This window comes from Anomaloglossus baeobatrachus, chromosome 5, assembly GCF_048569485.1.
Source record: "Anomaloglossus baeobatrachus isolate aAnoBae1 chromosome 5, aAnoBae1.hap1, whole genome shotgun sequence".
Classification (NCBI taxonomy): Eukaryota; Metazoa; Chordata; class Amphibia; order Anura; family Aromobatidae; genus Anomaloglossus; species Anomaloglossus baeobatrachus.
The window spans coordinates 565516552-565537899 of record NC_134357.1 but is presented as its reverse complement, the minus strand read 5'-3'; the positions used below and the strand labels follow the sequence as shown (position 1 = coordinate 565537899).

Genomic DNA, 21348 nt, shown 5'->3' with positions numbered 1-21348 from the left:
TATACCCTGTACCTGTTTGCATCATTTCCTGTTAATGGACGCTGGCCCTTTAAGAAAGGCTCAATGACCGCGCGCGCGCCCTAATGCGCATGCGCGCGGCCCGAGTGCCAGAAGCCAGTGCAGGATGCTGCGAGGAGGAAGCAGCAGGGCCGGGCTGGGGCTGAGAAGCCGACGGGCGCCGGGAGCGGGGACCAGGACGCCGGGGACGCGCCGGCAATGGATGCTGGAGAGCGGGGAGCGGCGGTGACCGGACCGAGGAACCGGGAAGCGAGGCAGGGGAGCCGGGGAGCGTGACAGGTGAGCCGGAGGGCAGCGCAGGGGACCCGGGGAGCGCGACAGCACCGTCTTTGCCGTGTTTCAAAACAGAGCAGTTTCATCTACGTGTTGTTGTCAGATACAAACTCATCCCACCAGCAGCGCAATTTGTCATTGAATCCCTCGTCCTTTGTCAGGAAGGCTTGAAACCTCCATATAAAGTCTGTTCCCCTGACCACCCTGTCCGTCAGTTCCATACCCACTGGGGCATGATCTGATATAACCAAATCAAAAATTTCGATCGACTTCAACCTGTTTAATAGACTCTCAGAGGTCAGGAGGTAGTCAATTCTTGACCAGGACTGGTGGACATGGGAAAAGTGAGTAAATCAGGATGCAGCCAGCGCCAGACATCCCTCAGCCCAGTCTAATTAAGTAGAGAGGTGAGTGCGTTCTCCTCTCTCTGGAAAGTCCTACCCTGACTCCTTCTATCTTCCTCTATCCTATGTACCGTATTAAAGTCACCTCCAGTAATTATCAAGGGAGAATTATCCAGGACAATTTTTCTCTCTATATCTTCAAAAAAGGATTTGTTTGAACCGTTGGGGCCATAAATGTTATATATAGAATAGGTTTCTCCTCCATTGTCTATAGTGACCCGTACCCATCTCCCCTGGTCATCACACTCCTGAGACAATAATTTAAAAACGACATTGCGGTGGAACAAAATCACTACCCCTGCATGTCTACCCTGTGCTGCCGATCCCACTACTGTCCCCACCCAGAATCTATTAAGCCTGAAAAAATCCTCTTCCCTTAAGTGAGTCTCCTGAAGTAAGACAATGTCTGGGGAGAATCGTTTAAGGTGCCTCAGTATCTTAGACCTTTTGTTCGGGGATCGTAGACCCTTTATATTCCAGGAAATTACAATCATAGGAGTCCCTGTTAGTTTTGGTTACTACCTGTTACCAGATACTTGTGGAAGGGTTAAACAGCATGCGGAGTCTGTCTGTGACTCCATGCAGCTTTCTTTGCCCTCCCGACCTTCAGCAGTCCTCAGGACTCTCTCTTCAGCACAGGTGAGGGCACTACTTAGCACAGTCTAGGGGGGCAGAGGGACACCAGTGGGGATCTCAACCAGCAGTTCAGTAATCCGTGCTACTTGAGGGGGGGAGGAGGGGGAGCATGGACCACCCCAACCTACCCCTGATGCAGTCTCTGTTCCTGGCCTCAGCTCTTAATGGCAGACTCCAGCCCAGCACTGCTGTGTTCTGTCTTCCTCACTGTAATCTGGCCAGAGCGAGGGATATCAGCGGCAGTCTCCACAGCAGGAGTCCTAGGTCAGGGGATCCTCCGGTCTCTACCCCAGTGCGTCTGCCAGACCCTCAATCTGTCTCTCACCCAGCTTTTTCTCAGGGAGTCTCTTGCAGAGGCAGCTATCCCCCAGCAGCTGTGTCTTTGGAGTGTCAGATGGGCACAAATCCGTCCCTGATTCTTAGTATGATCTCTTGCAGGTGCAGGAGCGCCTCACCACACGTCCTACATCCTCAGCGCCGGCACAGGAAGTCCAGCATTTATTTTTAATGCCGCATGACAAGTGAACAGAATGATTATTTTCAGAATTTGCTATATCCAAAATGGGAGAGCAGGGCAGACACACAACAAGGCAAAATCCATTTCATGCAGTTTGACTCTTCCTTTGGTCTTTGCATCTTTGATATTAGTACACTCATTACGCTTGCTCCATTAAAAGTTGTCATGACAACTGTTAATCTGAATGTTATTAAAAACACATAAAAAAATCACATTCCTATTTATATAGTAAAATTATCATTTTCTATTTCTCATATTATAAAGTGAACCAATGTGACAAGATGTACACTATGTACAGAATTATTAGGCAAATGATTATATTGATCACATGATACTTTTTATACATGTTGTCCTACTCCAAGCTGTATAGGCTTGAGAGCTAACTACCAATTAAGTAAATCAGGTGATGTGCATCTCTGAGGAGGGGTGTGGTGTAATGACATCAACACCCTATGTAAGGTGTGCTTAATTATTAGGCAACTTCCTTTCCTTTGGCAAAATGGGTCAGAAGAGAGATTTGACGAGATATGAAAAGTCCAAAATTATGAGATGTCTTGCAGAGGGATGCAGCAGTCTTGAAATTGCCAAACGTTTGAAGCGTGATCACCGAACAATCAAGCATTTTATGGCAAACAGCCAACAGGGTCGCAAGAAGCGTGTTGGGTAAAAAAGGGGCAAAATAACTGCCCATGAATTGAGGAAAATCAAGCATGAAGCGGCCAAGATGCTATTTCCCACCAGTTTGGCCATATTTCAGAGCTGCAACGTTACTGGAGTATCAAAAATCACAAGGTGTGCCATACTTAGGGACATGGCCAAGGTAAGGAAGGCTGAAAAACTACCACGTTTGAACAAGAAACATGAGATAAAACGTCAAGACTGGGCCAAGAAATATCTTAAGACTGATTTTTCAAAGGTTTTATGGACTGATGAAATGAAAGTGACTCTTGATGGGCCAGATGGATGGATCAGTAAAGGGTAGAGAGCTCCACTCTGACTCAGATGCCAGCAAGGTGGAGGTGGGGTACTTGTATTGGCTGGTATCATCAAAGATGAACTTGTAGGACCTTTTTGGGTTGAGGATGGAGTGAAGCTCAACTCCCAGACCTACTGCCAGTTTCTGGAATACAACTTCTTCAAGCAATGGTACAGGAAGAAGTCGGTATCATCCAAGAAAAACATGATTTTCATGCAGGACAATGCCCCATCACATGCATCCAACTACTCCACAGCGCGGCCGGCTAGCAAAGGTCTAAAAGATGAAAAAATAATGACATGGCCCCCTTGTTCACCTAGTCTGAACCCCATAGAGAACCTGTGGTCCCTCATAAAAAATGAGATCAACAGGGAGGGAAAACAGTACACCTCTCACAGTGTCTGGGGGCTGTGGTGGCTGCTGCACGCAATGTTGATCATAAACAGATCAAGCAACTGACAATATATGGATAGTAGGCTGTTGAGTGTCATCATAAGGAAAGGTGGCTATATTGGTCACTAATTTTTGGGGGTTTTGTTTTTGCATGTCAGAAATGTTTTTTTCTAAATTTTGTGCAGTTATATTAGTTTACCTGGTGAAAATAAACAAGTGAGAAGGGAATATATTTGGTTTTTATTAAGTTACCTAATAATTCTGCACAGTAATAGTTCCCTACAAAAACAGATATCCTCCTAAGATAGCCAAATCTAAAAAAACCACTCCAACTTCCAAAAATATTAAGCTTTGATTTTTATGAGTATTTTGGGTTGATTGAGAACACAGTTGTTGATCAATAATAAAAAAAATCCTCTAAAATACAACTTGCTTAATAATTATGCACACGGCGTATGTGCAAGGTGGGTTAGGATACCAAGTAGCAACAATAATCGGACCATTCACCAAAATTTTACATGTATCCTGGACACACAATGTAATAGTGGCTGCAGAACAGAATAAAATGTGTTTTGTTTTACTGTTTTTGTTTTTTTAAATTTCACGTCTCCATTGCAGATATATTAGCAATATACAGTGCCTTACGAAAGTTTTCACTCAATCATCCCCCTTGGCTTTTTACCTATTTTGTTACATTACAACCTGTGTTTTTAAATATTTTTGTTGTTCGATTTGTGTGTGATGCATGAGCTCTAAATAGTCTAAGTTGGGGAAGTGAATTGAGAAAAATACAGAAATAAAATTCCATTTATAGGATAAAATAATTAAAAATTGCCATGTACATATGTATGCATACCCCTTTTGCTATGAAGCCCCTAAAAAATTCTGGTGCAAGCAATTACATTCATAAGTCACATGCTTAGTGAAAGGAAGTCCACTTGTGTGCAATCTATGTGTCCCGGGGTCTATCAGTATATACACATATTTTCTGAAAGGCCACGGAGGCTGCAACAGCATTAAGCACGAGGCCCCATAATCCAGACAACACCATCAAGACTAAGGAGATTTCCAAACAACACCATGACGACCAAGGAGATCTCTAAAGAAGTCAGAGACAAAGTGGTGAGAAGTACAAGTTAGGGTTGGGTTCTAGAAAAATATCCCAATCCCTGATGACCCCCGTAAAGCACCATCACATCCATTATCATCAAATGAAAAGAACATGGTATCGCAACAAACCTGACACGAGAGGGCTGTCCACCAAAACTCAGCCCGGGCAAAAAAAAACAAAACACGTGAGAGACTTCCCAAATGTATGAAGAAAGGTGCTGTGCCAAAATTGAACTTGTTGGCCACCAGGGTAAACACTATGTCTGACGCCAAACCAAAACAGCTCATTTTCCCAAGAACACCATCCCCACAGTGAAACATAGTGGTGGCAGCATCATGCTTTTGGGGATGTTTTTCAGCAGCGTTTACAGCATAAGCAGTCCGAGTCGAGGGGAAGATTAGTGGTGCAAAATAAAGGAATATTCTTGGGCAAAACCTGCTTCAGTCTGACAGATTTCAGACTGGGAAGGAAGTTCACCTTCCAACAAGACAATGACCCAAAGCATACTGCTAAAGCAACACTCGAGTGTTCTAAGGGGAAATGTGCAAATGTATTGGAGCAGCCTACTCACAGCCCAGATCTTAATCCAATTGAGAATTTGTGGTCACACTTGAAGATAGATAGTTTCCTCTGGTGAACAGCAAAGTTGAAGGAGCTGGAGCAGTTTTGCATTGAGGAATAGTCAAAAATCCCAGTTGCAATATGTGGAAAGCTCATAGACACTTATCCAAAAGGACTTCCAGTAATTGTCGCAAATGGAGGCTCTACAAAATACTGAGTTTAGGGGGTGAATAGTTATGCACACTAAAGTTTTCCGTTATTTTTTCCCATTTGTTGTTTGCTTCACAATAAAATGAAAACCAAGTGTTTACAGTTGTAGGCATGTTCTTTACATGAACAGGTACAAACACTTAAACCGTGACATTTTCAGGTTGTAAAGTCGCAAAGCACAAAAAAATGCCAAGGGGTTGAATACTTTTGCATTGCATAGTATGGATTGGCACATAATGAGTCAACGTTTTAATGTGTGTAAGCAAAGATGTGGAAAGGCTGAAATTAGATAACAACAAAGCTAACAACTTGACTAGGAAGAGAGACATATTTTGTCTAACCTAAAAAAACAACAAGATGTTTTTGATAAAGGAGGCAGACAAGGGGGGGGAACGTAGTGTTGTGGCCAGTGGAAATGTATTTGAGGGAAGCCAAACGGCAGCTCTCTAATAGGGAATGTTACCAGGTCCTTGCATCTAATCCCACTGTTACTTTCAAGAAATATCTTGATAAACTTTTGCTATTCACTCAGAGTCAGGTCGTTGTTACCCCTTAGGAAAGGAATTTCTTTACAACAAAATGCCCAATGATTTTAATTATTTGTACTTTTGTACACCAATAAAATCAATAATGTTTTTATCAAGTCCGTGAATTTCGTGAAATTGGGATACTATATCTTCAAGTGCTGGATGAAACATTTTTTCCTTGCACCATCTTAGTGACACTTGATGTGGAGTCATTGTATACCTGTATACGTCACTTTTTGGGTCTACATGCGGTATCACATTTTTTGCATCGTAAGACCACGGACAACAGGAAGCATGACTCTTTCATTGTAGATCTCCTACACATAGTCACGAGTAAGAATTACTTTGTCTTTGACAGAATGTTGAGTTCCTAGATCTCAAAATCTCATTGGAGGGTAATTCCATCAATTCCTCATATTGGAAACCTACTGCAACCAACAGCTTATTACACTATAAAAGTTTCCATCCTATTCATGTGAAGAATGGCATACCAAAGGGGCAATTTGTAAGGCTAAAGAGGAATTGCAGTAGGAACGTTGATTTTGAGTCACATGCTCTGGCTTTATCCGACAGGTTTTATAAAAGAGGTTACCCGAAGAGAATTATCTCTGGAGCACTACAAGAATGCAAGAAAACAACTTGCGTGAAAATTTGCTTCGCACGAGACCACGAGAAAAAAATATCGACAGTGATGAACATGATCACATCTTTTAACAATCAATGGCAGGACCTGTATGGAATTCTACAGGATAACTGGGACATTCTACGGAGCGATAAAAAAATGCACCCTTTCATCAATGAAAAACCGAGGTTAGTGGCCAGGAGAGCACGGAATTTAAAAAACTTTCTGTCAAAGAGTCACTTCAAATAACAGAGTTTGGGGACAGGTGTAAGGATTAAAGGCACCTTCCCGTGTGGATCATGCACAGTTTGTCCATACATGGCAGCCAGTGTCCACATTACTTTATTCATTTTCCCTAAACAAATTTCCAGCAATGCCTACTACAACTGCCGATCCAAGAATGTAATTTATGTAGTCATCTGTGATTGTCCGAAACTCTATGTGGGACAGACCACACAGGAGGAGAATACAACAGCATCTCTCCAATATCAACACAGCTAATACAGATTGGGAGAAGGGGAAGACACTTTCCTCAGTGGCCTCACATTTTTTATCGAACCATAGAAGCCGCCATACCAATCTGAGGGTACTAATTGTGGATACTGTCAGTCAGAGTATCAGAGGTGGGGACTGTACGAAAGAATTATTGGAAATGGAATCCAGGTAGATCTATACTCTAAAGAATTTGACTCCACATGGTCTAAATGATGATCTCTTGTATACGGGCTTTTATAATGTTATTTGATTCTTTGCCAACTGATTTGATCTCCCTTCCATCTACAGCTATCATGCCTTGTTTGGAAGATTGTTAAGGAGACAAAGTAATTTTTCGGGGGAGACCAGCACAAATCAAATAATCTATGTTAATCTACAAGGAGTTGACAGAAGTGCACCCAACAAAGAAGACGTCAGGAAAAATGTTCTAATATTTTCCCCCGGATTGTTGTGCATGAAAATGACTTTAGTATTTCAATTTTTCCCCTGGATCCCTAGATATTGGCCTTTATTTTCTGATAAACCAGATGGTAACTGCTGATGAACGATCCTTGATTGAGAATATGAGGACTGAAGGAAGAAAGAAATTTTCTCTATAGAGTCCCATCTGTCCCATATTACTTCTGAAATATTTGATAAGTTAGGGATTAGCTATATGTTCTGAATTCCCTTTTAGGAGGCCTTCTATCGATGGAAAGACCACTCACATCTTAGGGGATATAGCTAGAAAGGGCTCACCGCTAGTTTCCTCAACAATGCTGCTATTCAATATAAATTGCGGTATAAATAGTTTTGGTATGGGGAGATGGGAGTAAATATTTTAGTGCTTTTGCCATTCTAGTTACCCCTTGTTTTGTGTTAGGGCTCTTGTCCACTTGCGATTTCCATGTGCGAGTGCGATCCGATAAAAAATCGTTTCGCACTCGCACCAGTATTAAGCTATGAGGCCGTGTCCTCTTGCTAAATTTTTAACGGCATGACTCGTGCTCTCGGTGAAATCGCAGCATGCTGCAATTTGCACCAAGTTTCAGCTCTCGCACCCCCATGCAAGCCTATGGGAGCGAGAAAAAAAATCAGAATACGGGTGGAAGATGCATGTCATACAGATGGCATACACATGTCACACGGATCCTTGACACTTGCATACAGCGTCGGACTGGCTACCGGAGGAATCTCCAGTAATACCAGTCCTGGCCGCGGTTACATGCACTGAACTCCGTAGCTGTCACCTGAGCTCCGGAGTGCAGCCTGGACTGAACAGTGAGCGCCGAGTGATTGATTCCCCGGCGATTGCTGCTCAGTTCAGCACAGCTGCAAACAGTCCGGGCTGAACTCTGGAGCTCAGGTGACAGCTCCGGAGTTCTGTGCAGGTAACCGCGGCCAGGCCTGGTATTACTGGGGATTCCTCCGGTAGCCAGTCCTACGCTGCTTGCATAAACACTCACATAGTACTCGCATGACGCTTGCATGTCATACGGATGCTATGTGAGAAAAAAAACAACCACCATACGAAGACCACACGCAGGACACTCGACTCACATTTGTAGCCGAGTATCGCAGTGATTTCTTTAACGCAAGTAAAATTGATATTGATACTGTTGCCACTGAGTGTTATTATAACCCATGAATACCTGTGTATTTTCTATAAATTTGGGACTCGATGAGATGTGTTGAGGGATTAAATCCACTTTAAAATCAAGCGTCTATATCCAAAAAATTGACTCACTGAGCGAAGAGTAAGAGTGTATAGTTTGATGATGGTTTTTACACCATCAATGTTTTTATCTTATAGTAGGCACTTCCTCATATGCATTGAAAAATGGGCAAGATTGATATCTTTTCACTTGTTAATCTCATAGGCTGCCCCTCCCCCATAATAATCCGATGTCTTGTGGGTGTAGTATAAGCAACATTATAGACTTTATTTGTATCCTACAGTGCTCAAATTCCTTGCATTTATATGATATATTATTGAATTACCATTTATCAGAATTGTGCATATTTTGAGTGAGTACCCCCACTTAAGAGCGATCTGCTCTAACCATATAACATTTTGGTGATGCTTTGGGGCGTTAATTAAATAACTATATAAATTATGATACTCAATTTGCCGTTTTTGTGTTCAAAAAGGGCTTTATTTATCCTCTTTAGGCCATGTGTGCACGCTGCGGATTTACCCGCGGAATTGCTGCAGATTTCACTGCAGAAATGCTACAGAAAATGTTTATAACATCTCTGTAGTCCTTCTCCAGCACAATCTATGGGGATTAAAAAAAGCTGTGCGCACACTGCGTTTTTTTTTTTGTCCCTGCGGATTCACCTGCGGAATTTCCGCTGCGGACTTAATGTGCATGTTACTTCTTTTCTGCACGTCCCTGCAGTTTTGCCATTAATTAATGGTAAAAAAAACACATTGACCAACTTGTGGCAAATCCGCACTAAAATCGCACCTAAATGTGTCAAAACGGCATGCGGATTTCGTTGTGGTTTTAGTGCGTTTTTTTACCGCAGGTGCGGGATTCTTTCACAGGGTCCGGTTTTTCCTTCAGAAAAAGTTATTTTCTAGGGCGCACATATCCTTAGCGCTTAAGCTTTTTGCTTAGATGTTGTCTAGTCATTCATCTCTGAATCATGGAGCCATGCGCATTCTGAGCAACTACTCCATTTCACAGAGATTTACTCTGGCTGGAGAACGCTCCACTTATTCATTACCGCATCTAGGCTCTTCACACATGCGCAGTGCATCTCTTTATCTCTGATCATTGGAACAATGTACACTTTGAGTAATTAGGCATATTCACAAAGAAGCTTACGTTAATTGTATAGCACTTTGACTCAGTCTGTATGCGCAATGCAATGGTTGGTGTGGTGTAACTTAATCATGTGACGCAATCATGTGATCATCATGGCAGCTTCCATCGGTAACACTGCATTCCAGGCTGGCTTTCATTTCTGTATGATGGTATGCAATTACCTAATTATATCGCTGTATAAATAGGGCATAAACAAGGACACAGCACACTTTCCCCTGAGGAAGCCACACTTTGTAGTGGCGATACGCGTGGGGTCCTCACCATGCTAACCCCTAATACTTTTTCCTTCCATACACTATAATAGGTTTTCCCCTCCTCCACGTTGGCTTTCATCAATACCTGCTGTCTTAATTTGGGCAGTAGGGGATCAGCTTCTGGGCGCAGTGGGTAACTATACTTGCAATTTAGAATCCATTTGAGTATCTGCATGCATATGAATAATTTTTCTCCTGCGCATACTTTCATTTAAACCCTTTATACTGACATAGGCAATGCTAACCTGTATTAGGGGGGCTTTACACGTTGCGACATCGCTAGCCGATGCTAGCGATGCCGAGCGCGATAGCACCCGCCCCCATCGTACGGCCGATATGTGGTGATCGCTGCCGTAGCGAACATTATCGCTACGGCAGCGTCACACGCACATACCTGCTCTGCGACGTCGCTGTGACCGGCGATCCGCCTCCTTTCCAAGGGGGCGGTTCATTCAGTGTCACAGCGACGTCACAGCAGCGTCACTGAACCGCCGCCCAATAGAAAAGGAGGGGAGGAGATGAGCGGCCAGAACATGCCGCCCACCTCCTTCCTTCCTCCTTTTCCGGTGGAGGCAGGTAAGGAGATGTTTGTCGTTCCTGCGGCTTCACACACAGCGATGTGTGCTGCCGCAGGAACGACAATCAACATCGTACCTGTCGCTGCAGCGATATTAAAAAAATGAGCGACGTGACAACGAGCAACGATTTTTGACATTTTTGTGCTCGTAGATCGTCGCTCATTTGCGTTACACGCTGCGATGTCGGTAACAGCGCCGGATGTGCGTCACTAACGACGTGACCCCGACGATATATCGTTACCGATATCGCAGCGTGTAAAGCCCCCTTTAGTTTAAGGTCAACTAGCCTAATAAGCATTTTGATGATTACTAATAATGCATGTAGTGTTGCTATAGGATTGCTAGATTATAGACACTAACCTTCTAGTGACCTCTTTAAATACATGGGGGATTGGGATACAAGTGTATATACTGTTTGATATATGCCACATATTTATGTATGGTATTTGGAACAGGATATAATCTAATATTTATGGTACACAGTGTGGATTTGTAATGTATCATTGATTATGCTATGATATCAGTTTGGGGTTAGCGTGTTAGCCTGTTATGCCTTCTGAGGCTTTTTGAATGTTTTTAATGTTAGGTTTGTGTGTTTGTTCTTGTATATTATATCATGCCTTGTCTACCACTGCTCTCTGAGCCATGATATTATGCACCTTGTATTAAATAAAGTTTTTTCACTTTTTCAAAGAGACTCTCTGGTGATCCCTGTTAGGTATACTTCTTTTTTCTTTTATATACTCTAATGTGTGAGTATTAGTTACTTTTCAGTGGGGGCTTGTACTTCTGCATGTATGAGCTGCCCAATCATAAGCAGACAGCAACATCCGACAGAGCGAACACTTCCCATCATAGCTTAGGTTTCTCAGTGTGTGAGATGTAAGGATACAGCTCTGATCCCCTGGTCTAACCTCCTGCATGATTTGAGAATACTGAATTTAGAACACAGATGAATCACACTTTTCATGTAAGGGAAATGTGTAGCTGTGTCACATTGCAAACCCTTCTATCAGCTTTGCTCTTAGGGTACGCTCACACTAGCGTACATGGTTTATCGAATAGCACTCGCTCCAATGTTATACTATGGGGCAGTGCCGACCAGTGCTTTTATTCTCGTGCCAATTCACCATGGAAAAAAAATAAAAAAATCGCTGCATGCTGCAATTGGCAGTGTATATAGGATGGAGCGCACTCATACAAGTTCAAGTTAAAACATTAGCTTGCACTCGGATGTCATCTGACAATTGCAGAGATGAAGAAATTAAGCTCTCGACCTTTTGCTCACCTGTGATTACTCATGAATCAGATCACAGCAAAATGACACTCGGATCACACTTGCAGCAGAGTTTGAGCGCGTGTCATTTGGATATTCAATCCATTTTCTCGGAAGAGAGAATCATCGCCAGTGTGAGCGAACCCTAATCGTAACACTGTCAGTTCTAATTGAATGCTCCTCTCCCTCACTGGATCCAGATCTGAGAGCTCAACTTGTAAGTTCAGGAAGAACAATGCCATAGATTGGGGTGCAACCCACCTGATAGAACAGTATAGGCAACAATAAAAGGTTGTAAACCAGTCACTGTGCACTAAACCTACCTTTGTGACTGGCACACTATACGGGCCTTAACCAGTGGCGTAACTAGAGTTTTATGGGCCTGGTGCAAAGTTCAGATCTGGGCCCCCCTCCACATACACCGACACTAGGGGCACGGGATAATGACATTGACACTCGGCGTACAGGATAATGACGCTGACACTTGGCTCTTACCCACAGCACCCAGGTTTCCCCTCATCTGAAATCCCTCTATCAGCACCCAGCTTTCCTATGTTCTGATATCCATCTTGTCCTCGGCGCCCAGCTTCCCCATGATCTGCTATACATATTTCCCTCAGCACCCAGCTTTCCCATAACAGAGCATGGGAAAGCCGGGTGTTGAGAAAAAATGTATAGCAGAGCATGGGAAAGCTGGGTGCTGAGGGAAAGAGCCTTTTTCCCCTCAGCACAAAAGGTTCCCATCCTCTGCTTGTATCTTTGTCCCCCCTTGTATATAGTTCTCCAAATACAATAATGGCCCCCACATAGCCTTCCATAAAGTATAAAGGGTCCTACATAACCCTTCATATATTAGAATGCACCCCCATAGTCCTCAATGTATTATAATGCATTTCCCATAGTTCTCCATGTATTATAATTCACCCCATAATACTCCATATATTATACTGCACCACATAGTCATCCATATATTAAAATGCACCCCCATAATCCTCTATGTATAAAGTAGCCCTCATAGTCCTCCAATTATTATAGTGAATTTCCCATAGTTCTCCATGTATTATAATTCACCCCATAATACTCCATATATTATACTGCATCACATAGTCCTCCATGTTTTATAATGCACCCCCATAGTCCATATATAAGGTAGGCACCATAGCCCTCCATATATTATAATGTAGCCCCCATAGTCCTATATGTATTATAACACAACCCCTTAAAACTTCATATTGTATTATGCAGCCCCATACTCCACCATGTATAATGCACCCCTATAATCCATGTATAAGGTGTCCTTCATTTTGTATTATGCAGACCCATACTCCTCCATGTATAATGCACCCTCTGTCCATGTATAAGGTGTCCTTCATGTTTATTATGCAGCCTCCCAGACCTCCATGTATAATAATGCAACCAGCCTCCCCAGGCCTCCATCTATAATAATGCAGCCAGCCTCCCCAGGCCTCCAAGTATAATAATGCAGCTAGCCTCCCCAGGCCTCCATGTATAATAAAGCAGCCAGCCTCCCCAGGCCTCCATGTATAATAATGCAGCCAGCCTCCCCAGGCCTCCATCTATAATAATGCAGCTAGCCTCCCCAGGTCTCCATGTATAATAATATTATTATATGGAGATAAGGTATGCACACCAGTAACTATGCAAGGGGAATACATGTAATAGCAGAAACTGCTGTGTGAATACTGACATGAATAATCCAATAGCTATATGTAAGAATGAAATGTGAAAAATGGAATCTGCATTACTGCCATGAACATATGAGTAAAGAGAAATTTAGCTATTGAATTGATCAATGCAATAGAGCCCCAACACTACGCCAAAGTATTTCTCTACGTTGGGGTCCCTAGCTTGTGTGTGTCCTCTCATGCAGTTAAAAAAAAAAACTTACCGTGTATGGGAAGCTGAGACCCAGGCTATGTATGTGTATAATGTGGATTGGCAATAGGTGTGAGTGGGGAGGGTTCACAAACGAAAAACTACTAACAAATAAGGAATAACGTTTGGAACACCATTCTAAGTCTGAACTGGGTGCAAGAACCTAAAAAAAATCACTATATGGAGAGAAGGTATGCACACCAGTGACTATGTAAGGGGAATACATGAAATAGCAGAAACTGCTGTGTAAATACTGACATGAAAAATTCAATAGCTATATGCAAGAGTGAATATGTGAAAAATGGAACCTGCATTACTGCCATGAACATATGAATAAAGAGAAATTTAGCTATTGAATTGATCAATGCAATAGAGCCTCCCCAGGCCTCCAAGTATAATAATGCAGCTAGCCTCCCCAGGCCTCCATGTATAATAAAGCAGCCAGCCTCTCCAGACCTCCATGTATAATATAGCAGCCAGCCTCTCCTAGCCTCCATCTATAATAATGCACCTAGCCTCTCCAAGCCTCCATGTATAATAATGCACCCAGCCTCTCCAGGTCTCCATCTATAATAATGCAGCCAGCCTCCCCAGGCCTTCAAGTATAATAATGCAGCTAGCCTCCCCAGGCCTCGATGTATAATATAGCAGCCAGCCTCTCCAGGCCTCCATATATAATATAGCAGCCAGCCTCTCCAGGCCTCCATATATAATATAGCAGCCAGCCTCTCCAGGCCTCCAAGTATAATAATGAAGCCAGCCTCCTCAGGACTCCATGTATAATATAGCAGCCAGTCTCTCCAGGCCTCCATGTATAATAATGCACCCAGCCTCTCCAGGCCTCCATCTATAATAATGCAGCCAGCCTCTCCAGGCCTCCATCTATAATAATGCAACAAGTCTCCCCAGGCCTCCATGTACAGTATAATGTAACCTCCTGAGGCCTCTGGCCACCGTGTACTCACTAATTTATATAAAAAAAACAACAACAAGTACTCACCTCTCTCCTCCTTCCACCGCTGCTCTGAACTCACGTCTCCTCGTTCTACCGCTGCTGTGCTCACCGATCTCCTCTTCCACCACTGCTGCTCATCCTCACCTCTGTCCTTATTCTCCTGGTGCTCTGGTCAGCGTCCTCCCGTCCTGCGCTCTGTGCACTCAGCACAGCAGTCGCACAGGAGTGATGTCACCGTGCAGGCACAGGGGGAGAATGATGATGCATATGTGCGCGGGGATGTGGGAGGGTGCCCCGGTGCCGCCGACGCTGACACCGGGCAGTGGGGCCCGGTGTCGGCGGCGGCAGCGGGTCATATAGTGGCCGCGAGGTCTGTGACAGATCAGCGCAGCTCCTCTCTCACTGACAGGAGCTGGCTGCTGATCTGCCGGGCAGCCGCGGGCCCCTAACCTCCCATGCCCGATCGCAATGGTGACCCCTGCGACCGCGGTAGTTAAGCCCCTGGCCTTAACCATTTGCATTTATAATACTGGGCATCAACCCACTCAGAGAATGGTAGGTGTGTGTTTGTTTCATCAGTATTTTGCACCAGTGCTGCCTCCACCTTTATTATAGGGCTGCTGTATCCTGCAGTGCATTTAATATTTGTGACCTTTGTTGGTAAATACAACAGCCTTGTTTCTGTGCTCTGGACACAGACTGAACTCTGCTATGTTAGTGTAAAGCCTAATTCACACGTACATGTAAGGCTACTTTCACACTTGCGTTGTGACTCATCCGCCAGGTCCGTCGTTGCATCGAAACAACTCATCCGTCATTTTTTTGTTACTAACGGTCACAACAGATGCATTATTTCACAGGAATCCGCTGACGGATTCCTGTGAAATAACGCATCTGTTGCACGTCCGTTTCGCGTCAAATTCGACTTTTTCCGTCACAATCTGTTTTTTTTTGGGACAGGCCAATGGGAGTGCCAGACATTTTCGAGATATATCACAAGATAATTCCAAAGGTACATTTCAAATAAGATACTTTACGACTCTTTTATAACTTTCCAAAAAACAGGAGAACTCTGAGTCTGTATCAAATATTCACACAATTTATTTTTCATAATTCTTTAGACAATAAACGAATACATTATTTACAAATCATGATCCCAATTCACATTATACAAAAAGAGCTGGTAGATCCAAAAATGCATATATATATATATATATATATATATATATATATATATGTATGTATATATATATATATATATATATATATATATATATTACTGATCCCTGTCATATTTAGTTATATCCACTGTTTCTCTATAGTCACACATTTTCCTTTGTCCTTAAATTTATCAGATTAGATAGTATGGTCTGAGACTAATTATATGTTAGTCGGTATAATGTCATTAGAATGCAAACAGATTATCTGCGAGCAATTACAACATACACTACTTCAAATCCATGCATGAGACACATTTATTTAGTAGCCACTAGATGGCAGTGTATCTCAATAATAAAAATAAAATATTTCATATACCGTGCCTGATGCCTTAATATCATCCTAACCTACATAATGGAACAAGGATAATAAATACACTGTCATTCAGTTGCACCTAATTCAAATGTCAGCTACTGCAGTATGCTAAGAAGTCCAATTTCAACTCCATATGTCGAGCAAATTTATATCGTGCCCGCTAGATGGCAGTGTGTCTCCCCATAACAAATCTCACTGCTTTGTATTAACGTGCCCAGTGAATCAATCATAAATCTACAATGCTAATAAGTTAAAGGGAACCTGTCATCAGAAATTTAGCTATAAAGCTAAAAGTTCCCCCCTCTGCAGCTCCTGGGCTGCATTCTAGGAAGCTTCCTATAGTTTTTTTGGCACCTTTTATACCAAAATAAACACTTTGTAAACTGGTACCTTTTCGTATGCAAATTTCTAAAATCGTCCATGGGGGCGGGCTGCCTGGGGTCCGTTGCTGTCCTCCTGCAGATTTACGCCGCCCCCGAATGCTGAATTTCAAAAGCTCAGGACGCCGCCCCTGGGTGCCCGTGGTCCCGCGCATGCGCTGTTCCACTGTAGCAGTGCTGTGCACTGCGTGCACGTGTGACCGCTAGTGACGCTTTGCGCGGGCACGAGGTTATGGGCGGCGCTGTGAGTGTCATCAGTAAGTGCCGCCCATAACCTCGTGACCGCACTTTCCCCTATGACTCCAGCGTTATGCGCAAGCGCTCGCTGGCCTGATGACCGGACGTCACCTTCTTCCCATCCTGCTCAGCAGCAGGAAATAGATGGGAAGGAGGGGACGTCCGGGCATCAGGCCAGCGAGCGCTTGCGCATAACGCTGGAGTCATAGGGGAAAGTGCAGTCACGAGGTTATGGGCGGCACTTACTGATGACACTCACAGCGCCGCCCATAACCTCGTGCCCGCGCAAAGCGTCACTAGCGGTCACACGTGCACGCAGTGCACAGCACTGCTACAGTGGAACAGCGCATGCGCGGGACCACGGGCACCCAGGGGCGGCGTCCTGAGCTTTTGAAATTCAGCGTTCGGGGGCGGCGTAAATCTGCAGGAGGACAGCAACGGACCCCAGGCAGCCCGCCCCCATGGACGATTTTAGAAATTTGCATACGAAAAGGTACAAGTTTACAAAGTGTTTATTTTGGTATAAAAGGTGCCAAAAAAACTATAGGAAGCTTCCTAGAATGCAGCCCAGGAGCTGCAGAGGGGGGAACTTTTAGCTTTATAGCTAAATTTCTGATGACAGGTTCCCTTTAATGTAAAGCACTGTGACATGAGATAACAGGGAAAAGATAAATACCCATATCTTGGCGTGGATCTCCTCCTCATATGAAATATTTAGATTAATATTATTGAGATACACTGCCATCCAGTGGCTACTAAATCAATGTGTCTCATGCATGGATTTGAAGTAGTATATGTTGTAATTACTCGCAGATAATCTGTTTGCATTCTAATGACATTATACCGACTAACATATAATTAGTCTCAGACCATACTATCTAATCTGATATATTTAAGGACAAAAAAGTGTGACTATGGAGAAACAGTGGATATAATTAAATATGACAGTGATCAGTAATATATATATACAGTAGTACCTTGCTTAACGAGAACAATCCGTTCTCGTACTGTGCTTGTTAATCAAGGTACTCGTTCAGCAGAGCAAGATTTCCCATAGGAAATCATTGTAATGCAGACGATCCGTTCCACAACTTCTAAAATGTCCCATCCTGGTCCCCTATTCTATCATTCCACACATGCACAAACACGTACAAACACGTACAAACACGTACAAACACATACAAACACGTACAAACACACACAAACACACACAAACACACACAAACACACATGCACGCACGCACACACGCATATTATATGCTCACCTTACCTTCCGTTCCATCGCCGGTCTGCTGGGACTTGCTGTTCTCTAGTACGGGGCCGGGCTGTGTAACGCGTTACCATAACGACGAGGCAGGAAGTTCCCGGCCAGAGCGCTGACGTCAAAGGCAGAGCCGCTTGCCTCTGATTGGCCAGCGCTCTGCCTTTCATCAGCGGTGACAGGAAGTTCCTCCCTCGTCGCTATGGATGCAGATACACAGTGTAGACTGGAGCAGAGCGGCACACTTCAGGACCCAGGAGGCCGGCGATGAAACGAAAGGTAAACATATTATGATATATTATATGCTCACCTTACCCTCCGTTCCATCGCAGGCCTCCTGGGTCTTGTAGTTCACCGCGAGGACGTCGCGATGTACCCGGGAACTACAAGAACCATCAGACCAGCGGTGGAACGGAAGGTAAGGTGAGTATAATACTGTGTGTGCCTGCGTGTGTGTTTGTGAGTACATGTTTGTGTGTGCATGTGTGTGTTTGTGTGGACTGCAAGTGCGGGTCAGAGTGTGGTGGATGGACGAACCGGAAGTGTGTGCGGTGAGAATTTCGCTCGTACAGCAAAGCTTTCTCGTAAAGCGGGTTTCAAATTTACAGAAAGCTTTGCTTGTATAGCGAAAATCTCGTTAAGAGGGTTACTCGTTAAGCGAGGTACCACTGTATATATGCACCTTTTGGATCTACCAGCTTTGTTTTTTGTATAATGCGAATTGGGATCATGATTTGTAAATAATGTATTAATTTATTGTCTAAAGAATTATGAAAAATAAATTGTGTGAATATTTGATACAGACTCAGAGTTCTCCTGTTTTTTGAAAAAATTTGGAGATATATATATATATGAGTTTGCACAGGCCATCTGTGACAGATTTTAGAGAAGGGAGCATAATGGATGTAGTAACACATAAAATTGTACAGGCGTAAATTGATTTCTCTTACCAAGCCAATCTTTTGGCGAATACAGTTTACGAAAAAGAGTGGCAATGTCGTCGACGTCGCATTCGTCGGTTTTGGGTCCACCCCATTAACCAAGTCCGTATTTCCAGTGGAGTTTTCACAACACTGTATGTGGAATTGAGGAGGCACCCGGACAAATTTATTACTTATGTTCGCATGTCAGCAGTAATGTTTGACCAGTTGGTGGCGTGTGTGGAGCCTCTGATAAGCCGGCTAGCAATTACTCCAGCAGAGCGGCTCATGATTACTCTGAGGTAAGCCAATTGTATAGTAGCATGTGTGCTACCTATAATATAATGCAATTGTTATCCTGTTGGGATTGATAATTATTTTTCTTTTTTTCTTTTACAGATTTCTTGTGACAGGGGAATCCTATTCCTCATTACATTTCCAATACCGTGTTGGAATATCGACAATATCTGGCATAGTGAACACAACCTGCCGGGCATTGTGTGAATCCATGAATGAGGAATCTATCCCTCAACCGACAGAACAACAATAGATAACCATTGCAGCCAAGTTCCAGGACATATGCAACTTCCCAAATTGCTGTGGGGCCGTGGACGGCAAACACGTTAGAATTGTCAAGCCACCACGCACAGCATCCGAGTACTATAACTATAAAAAATACTGTTCTGTGGTCCTCATGGGGATTGCAGATGCCCAGTATAAATTCTTATCAGTCGATATGGGAGCATATGGAAGATTAAACGACTCCCAGGTATTGAAAACCTCTGCCATGGGCCGCAATCTCTATGGAGAATGTTTCCATTTCCCACCCCCCAAACCACTTCCACAAACTGACAGACCACCCCTGCACTTCGTTTGCGTTGGTGACGAGGCTTTTCAAATGGAAAAACATTTACTTAAACCGTATTCGAGCCGTGGTTTAACACACCAGAAAAACATTTTTAATTACAGACTAAGTCACGCACGGCGCATGGTGGAGTGCACTTTTGGACTCCTCACCGCTAAATGGAGAATCTTGGCAACAGCCATCAATCTAAAAGTTGAAACTGTGGACGAAGTAATTAAAGTTTGCATGGTGTTACACAACTACCTTTTGACAAATGGTGTAATTTCTGTTGACGAGGAACTGACCAACAGTCCGTTGCCACGGTACACCAACATAAGCTTCCGCTGCACTAGAGAGGTGATGGCAATTCGTGACCAATTTGCGGATTATTTTGTCTCTGCAGACAATCGGCAGATTGGAGTGGCAGGACAGAATGGTCTGATTTTCTCATTTCATTATGTCAATTTTTGAGAATTCTTTAATGTTTGTAATGTATTTATATATTTGAAAAATTTGAATACCATACGTACAAATATTTAACATTTTGTGATTTTTGTTCTGTGTTTCTAATGTAATTTTTGTGATATGGTTTTTGAAACCTGTTATATAAAACTCATTTTTAAATTATTAATAATTCCAATTGTTTACTAACTTTTTCTTCAGTTTTAAAATAAAAAAATATGACAAAAACAGAATTTATTACTTATTTATTCATTAAAATTACAAATTCTGGTATTGTGGGGTGGAAAGATTGCTGGAGATGCTCGCAGGACTGTCCCATTCAACAGGTGGGGTATGAAGAGAGGATGAAGAAGGGGAAGGTTGGGTAGTAGTTAAAGGTGAGGTTGTGGAAAAACAAAGAGAAGTTGTTGGAAGAAAAGGGGTTGAGATAGAAGATGGCTGGAAGATGACTGAGGGATGAAAAATTGAAAGGTGGGTGTTGCAAAAGATGGGTGGGTTTGGAGAGATGAAGAAGCAGAATGCTGGTACGGGTAAGGGAGTGGAGGTGGAGCAGACAGTGAGGAAGGGGATGGAGTTGTGGCAGGGATGACATGTGGGCTGGAAAGTGGAGACGGGGAATGAAGGGATGTTTGAACAGACTGAGTATGCTGGGCAGGGATTGTGGGCTGGGTGGGTATTGAAGAGTGGTAATAATGGGCAGGGGGCTGGTAATGACAGGTGGATGAATCTGGGCAGGAGGCTGTAAAGGGGCAGGGGGTGGAGGCAGAGGGGTTGTGGGCAGAGGTGGAGCAGTGGTGGGAGGGGGATGTGGATTAAGTTGCACCATAGCATTCTGGAAAGCCCTCATCACATGTATTTGCAGCTCAGACGGTAGATTTTCCAGCTCTCCGATCACAGAATGAAAATAATGCTGGCTATGTGTTTGTCTTACAGCTGAAAGCACCATCTTGCTGGTCAACACCTGTAAACTATGGTTTATCAGGTTGAAGCCAGCAATTATTTGGTCAGATAATACTTTAATAAAACTATGGATGGATGCATTCAGGTGTAAGAACTTGGGGCTGCCCCTATCATGTCCCCTCTGGCGCTGTCGCACCGAACCAAACGCTGTTCGAGTGTCGGGAGCGTCAGAGGGGTCAGATAAGGGAACACCTACTCGCTGACCAGCCTCATGTAATGAGGTCTGCCAGTATGCT

General features: G+C 43.5%; 1 pseudogene; it reads left to right on the top strand.

Moving 5' to 3' along the window:
* Window positions 1–21348, top strand: part of LOC142313035 (uncharacterized) — an 88569-nt pseudogene that overhangs the window by 21447 nt on the left and 45774 nt on the right.